The sequence below is a fragment of the Lepidochelys kempii genome, chromosome 24 (assembly GCF_965140285.1).
Source record: "Lepidochelys kempii isolate rLepKem1 chromosome 24, rLepKem1.hap1, whole genome shotgun sequence".
Lineage (NCBI taxonomy): Eukaryota > Metazoa > Chordata > Testudines > Cheloniidae > Lepidochelys > Lepidochelys kempii.
Window position 1 is genome coordinate 15,645,622 of NC_136403.1, and position 6,210 is coordinate 15,651,831.

General features: G+C 51.0%; 1 pseudogene; it reads right to left on the bottom strand.

Annotated features, from left to right (window-relative positions):
• Nucleotides 1–1,346: 1,346 nt before the first annotated feature.
• Nucleotides 1,347–5,693, bottom strand: LOC140902953 (free fatty acid receptor 2-like; annotated as a pseudogene).
• Nucleotides 5,694–6,210: the final 517 nt, after the last annotated feature.

Below are 6,210 nucleotides of genomic sequence, written 5' to 3' on the forward strand. Positions count from 1 at the left end.
GAACACAAGATGCCGTCCCCAGTGTGACACTGCACCCTGTATTCTTTGCAGTGATGTTACGATGTTATAATTATGACATAATTATAATGTATTTTATGCAAGATAAGTCATGTGAGGTGTCATTGGAAGGGTTATGATTTGCTGAATATGATAATCCTATTCGTATGCGGCATCTGAAGTTATGAATATTGAATATATATCTGTATTTCAAATATAGTTACACCTGGGTAATGCCCACTAGACAAGATGTTTTCAGTCCAGATAGTGGGTGGGGAAGGGCCTATTAAGGGCAATGGGTCATTAGGAAAAAATAACAGGCCTTAGGAGAAGCTTATCTCTCACCTGGGAAGCCTTCCTGAGAATGCTCCAAATAGCCTTCGAATAATGGCTGCTATGACTCTACAAAGACATGGGATGTGACCGCATGTGTCTAGACTCCATTTTGGGATGTCAGTGTTTTTCCACTGACTGGGCATGGGAACCAAGCTTTGGGAACAAAGGGTTCTCACCATATGCAAAAGCTATATAAGGTGAGGACTGATATCATCTGGGGTTCTTCACTCCCAACACATGAAACATCCGAAACATCCGAGGAACAAAGACTGAACGGGGGGAAGTGCTGGACCCACACTAAAGGGATTTATGGCCTGTGAAGGAAACCCCTGGGGATTCCAAGCTGTAAGCAAGTGCAGCTTGCCCCTTAAGAATCTGCAGCCTGCTTGTATCATCTCTTAGGGTGAGAGTCTGCTACTCATATTAAGCTTAGTTTGTGTTTCTTTGTGCATTTGCTAGGAAATCTGCTTTGATCCCTTATAATGACTTAGAATCTATCTTTTGTAGTTAATAAACTTGTTTTTGCTTTATCTAAACCAGCGTGTGGGAATCATAATTCCGGGGCAAGAGGCTGTTGCATATTCCTCTCCACATTGTGGGAGGGTACAAATTTGATGAGCATATGCTGTACAGTTCCCTGTGCAGCGCAAAACGGTATAATTTTTGGGTTTACACTCCAGTGGGGGTGCGCGCCTGAGGAGCTGGGAGTAGCTTTCCCATGCAGGGGCTGGTCAGAGAGCTGATTGTAACTGTAGCTGGGTGTGTTCCTACTGTCTTCCAGTATGTATGGGGGTGAAAGTGCAGGCTGGAGGGCTTGATAGCTTGTCACAGCAACACAGTGTGAGAAGGAGCCCAGGTTGGTGCGTCAGAGGGCTCAGTGGTACCTCAGTTCCAGGCGGGGGGAACCCGTTACACCCAACTCAAGTGCAGGATCTCTTGCTTCTGTGGAGCATGGGAAAAGGAAGGCTCTGAGGAGGAAGCAGAGAGTTGGTCTCATCCTGGGGATCAAGTTGTCAACTCCGCCTCCATCCCACTGGCCACTTCACCTCTCTGCCCCCTTCCCCACAGCAAGTCAAGCAGGGGAGATGGCACCGGGCCAAGATGGCGCTCAGTTTGTGCCACAGGCTGGCCAGGCACTTGGCGAAGGCCCGTTGGATGGCAGTGGAGGAGAAGTACAAGGGTCCAAGGAAGCGTTGAGGGTGCTGAGGAGAAGAGCGTACACCCTCCAGAAAGGGCTCTCATTCTGGACAAAGCCCACCACATGGTTGTAGGGGGCGAAGCAGACTATGAAGTTGAACAAGGTGGCCAGAGCCAGGCCCACGGCTCCCTGCTTCCTCCGGGCTGTGATGTTGGGCAAGGCCACCAGGATGCGGACAAGGTTGACGTAGCAGAAGATGGTGATGGTGAAGGGGAGATAGAAGAGGACAATGAAGAACTCCAGGCGGACAGGGAGGAGGATTTGGAGCTGCATAGGGGAGAAAACTTTGCATAGGGGAGGTCACGGTCCCATTGGGGCTCAGGACCTCGTACTGGACAATGTAGACAAAGCTGCAGTGGGCACAGCCCAACACCCAGAAGAGCACGGAGGTGGCGACAGCATAAGCCGGACGGCGCCGGAGCTTGTACTTGATGGGAAAGGCCACGCCCAGGTAGCGATCAACACTGATGGCCATGAGAAAGAGGGAGCTGAAGTAGATGCTATTGTAGTAAAAGTAGCTGGTGAGTGGGTAGAGGAAAACGGGCAAGAGCCGCTCCAGGCCTGAGGCAACCTCCACTATCTTGAAGGGGAGCAAGATGAGGAGGAAGATGTCGGAGACGGTGAGGTTGAGGAGAAGGATGTCGATGGGGGTGGGTTATTGGCGGACCTTCACCAGGAAGGTGCAGAAGGCCAGAAGGTTGGCTAGGAGGCTGATGAGGAAGGTGAAGATGTGGACAGTGAGAACCGGCAGGATGGAAATGCTTAAACTCATCTTCTCAGCTCCTACAGAGGAGAATGGGCTCATCAGTTGCCGAAGGAACCCAGGAGTCCTGGTAGCCAGCCCCCTCCCTCTCCAACCCACTAGATCCCACTCCCCTCTGTGGCACTCTGTATCCCAAAGCAACACCCTGGAACCCCATATTCACCCATGTCATATGATTGTTATGTGTCATACAAAGCATGCCGTGTAAGATCTCATATTAGAGGTCATGATCTGCTGAAACCCGTTGTTCTGTCCAAATATGTGTATCTTTAGTGTGTATGAAATTATAGGATTTTGCTGGATGGTTGTCAGTGAAATATGTGATAAGTTTGAGAGTCCTTCCTACACGGGTGGTGACCTCTGCCCAAGTGGGCACTCACTGGCCATTCATCAGCGGGGGAGTTGCAATCAAGGGATTTAACAATTCAATGACAGTTCCACAAGCACCACGCTACGCGGGATTTACTCGCTCACTGTGACTCAGCAAAGCCCATCAGGGCGGGGCTGGGTGAGTGTCTTCTAAGCACCTGGACTAAGGATATAAAATAAGGGACAGAGGCTGCATGGCTTGGCCTTTTCTCCTCCCCCACCGTCGCTGCAAGCAACAAGGACGCTGAGAAGAGAGAGAACTTCAGCAGAGGAGACAAGGGAGAAGCCTGTGTTTTCTGAACTGTAACGTCCATTGAGCGAAGAAAACGGCTAGATCTAAATACTGCCCGGTGTCTTAGAGGTTTAAGATGTAGTTTTCGTGCTTATTTTCTTTTCTTTGGTAACTATCTCTAACTTTTATACCTACCACTTCTAATCACTTAAACTCTATCTTTCTGTAGTTAATGCGTCCGGTTTATATGATACCGAAAACCAGTGAATTTTGCTTGGAGTGCCTGGAAATCGTAGCTCGTTCACAAAAGGCTTGTGCATGTCCTTTCCGCATTGAGGGAGGGGCGGACTGGGTAGTGAACTTACCCAGGCTTCTACCCAATGCAGGGCAGTGCAGCCCCGGCGTCCTAGGCTGGGGAGATTTGGCTGGAGCCTCTCTGGTTTTGCTTCATGAGTGGCTAAGGGCAGCCTTTCACGTAACTCGGCTGGGTGTGTCCTGACCTGTGGATGGCTAAGTCCAGTACCTGCCAGACGTTTGTAGCTTGTCACAGCATCACAGCGTGAGTGGGAGCCCAGACTGGTGGGGCAGAGGACTCAGGGCTACCTGAGTTCCAGGTTGCACACCGGGGATCCTGTCACACCCTCCTATCCCTGGGGATTGAACTCAGGAGTCCTGGCTCCAGCCCCCCCTGATCCTAATCCACTCGATCCCACTTCCCTCCCTGAGCTGGGAGAGTACCAGGAGTCCTCGCTCCCAGACCCTCTGCTCTAACTCCTAGATGCCCCTCCCTTCCCAGTCGTGCCCCTCCCCTCCCAGTAGCTGAGGGCAGCATTCATAGAACTCGGCTGGGTGTGTCCCGACCTGTGCATGGCTGTGTAAGTCCAGTACCTGCAAGAGGTTTGTAGCTTGCCACAGAATCACAACGTGAGAGAGAGCCCTGACTGGTGGGACAGGGGTCTTATTGGTACCTGAGTTCCAGGTTGCACCCCTGGGATTGTGTTGTGACACTGCACCCCATACTCTTCACAGTAATATTATTACAATGTGATTAGGACATAATTATGATGCACTTTATTCAAGCTGGGTCATGTGAGAGGTCATTGGAAAAGTTATAATTTGCTGAACATGATTGTCCTATTTATATGCATGTATCTGTATTTCAAATGTAGTTACACCCATGTAGCACCCACTAGACAGGATGCTGTTAGTCTAGATCAGGGATGGCCAACCTGAGCCTGAGAAGGAGTCAGAATTTCCCAGTGTACATTGCCAAAGAGCCACAGTTAGCAGCCTCCCATCAGCTCCCTCCCACCTTGCTCTAAGCGCCTTCTGGCCACCGGCCGCCCTGCAGATCAGGGCCTCCGCCTCCCTCCCCACATCTCCTGATCAGCTGTTTCGTGGCATGCAGGAGGCTCTGGGGTGCAGGGGGAGGAGCAAGGGCACAGCAGGCTCAGGGGAGGGCACGGGAAGGGGTGCAGTGGGGACAGAGCCTGTGGCAGAGCCAGGGGTTGAGCAGTGAGCACCCCCCGGTACACTGGAAAGTTGGCCCCAGAGTCGGTGCTTAAACAAGGAGCCACATATTAACTTCTGAAGAGCCACATGTGGCTCTAGAGTGACAGGTTGGCCACCCCTGGTCTAGATAGTGGGTGGGGAAGGGACTGTTCAGGGCAATGGGCCTTTAGGAAAAAACAAGAGGCCTTAGGAGAAGCTTAGTTCCCACCTGGTGATGAGCCTTCCTGAGGACCCTCCAAACAGCCTCCGAGTAATGGCTGCTTTGACTCTACAAGGCCACGTGATAAGACCACATGTCTCAAGACTCCATCTTGGGATGTCATTACTTTTTACACAGACTAGTCTGGGAACCGAGCTTTGAAAAAAACGTTCCCGCCATATGCAAAAGCTATATAGGCGGGGAGTGACATCATCTGGGGTACTTCACTCCCCACAGAAGAAGACTCCTAGAAACACCTGAGGAACAAAGACTGAACTGGGGGAAGTGCTGGACCCAGGCTAAAGGGATTTCTAGCCTGTGAAGGAAAAAACGAGGGATTTCAAGTTGTAAAGCAAGTGCAGCTTGTCCTTTTAGAATCTGCATCCTGCCTGTATCACCTCTTAGGGTGAGAATCTGCTACTCATATCCAATCTATTTAGTATATTAAGCTTAGTTTGCGGTTTTTTGTTTATTTGCTAGGTAATCTGCTTTGATCTGTTTGCTATTCCTTATAATCACTTAAAGTCTATCTTTTGAAGTTAATAAACTTGGTTTTGCTTTATCTAAACCAGTGTGTGGGACTCATAATTCAGGGGCAAAAGGCTGTTGCATATTCCTCTCCACATTGAGGGAGGGGGTAAATTTTATGAGCTTACACTGTACAGTTCTCCGTGCAGCACAAGATGGTGTAATTTGGGGTTTATACTCCAGAGAGGGTGCCTGCCTGAGCAGCTGGGTGTGTCCCTACCTGTATACATGCTGGTGAAAGTGCAGGCTGGAGGGCTTTGTAGTTTGCAACAGCAGTACAATGTGAGAGGGAGCCCAGGCTGGTGGGTCAGGGGGCTTAGTGGTACCCCATTTCCAGGTGGCATCCCGGGGGGGAGAACCCGTTGCACTCGTCAAACCCTGCCCAGCCTGGGGATAGACCGCAGGAGTACTGGCTCCAGCCCCCCTGCCCTAACCCACTAGATCCCACTCCCCTCCCAATCATGTGGATAGAACCCAGGGGTCCTGGCTTACAACCCTCCTTACCCATAGCCATGCGAGCAAGCTCAGGGCTCCCGTTCCATTAGCTGACATTAGACATATGGCTGGAATTTATGTAGCTAGCTCCTGTATTTATTTAGCTCAGTTTCCTGTTTAGCCAGGGGCAGGCGCAGATGGGAAGGGCGGGCAGCGCCAGAGAGATTGGAGGACCTGAGATGCATGAGATTGTGTAAGCAAACACACAGGGAATGGCTGGGGTGGGGTGGGGGCCAAGTGGGAAGCTCGGACAACATGGAAGCAGTTGTTACTCAGAGGGAAATTTTCATAAATATTATCAACGGTGGAGGGGAGTGGGGTCTAGTGGTCAGAGTGGGGGGAGGTTTCTGGGACCCAGGACTCCTGGGTTCTATCCCCAGCTCTGGGAGGGGAGTGAGGTCTAGTGGATTAGAGTTGGGGGTGCTGGGAGACAGGACTCCTGGGTTCTGTCCCTGATTCTCAGGGCGTGATTTTGTGGTTAAAATAAGGGATAAGGCAGGGGTGGGCAAACTTTTTGGCCAGAGGGCCACATCAGAGGTGCAAAATGGTATGGAAGGCCGGTTAGGGAAGGCTGTGCCTCC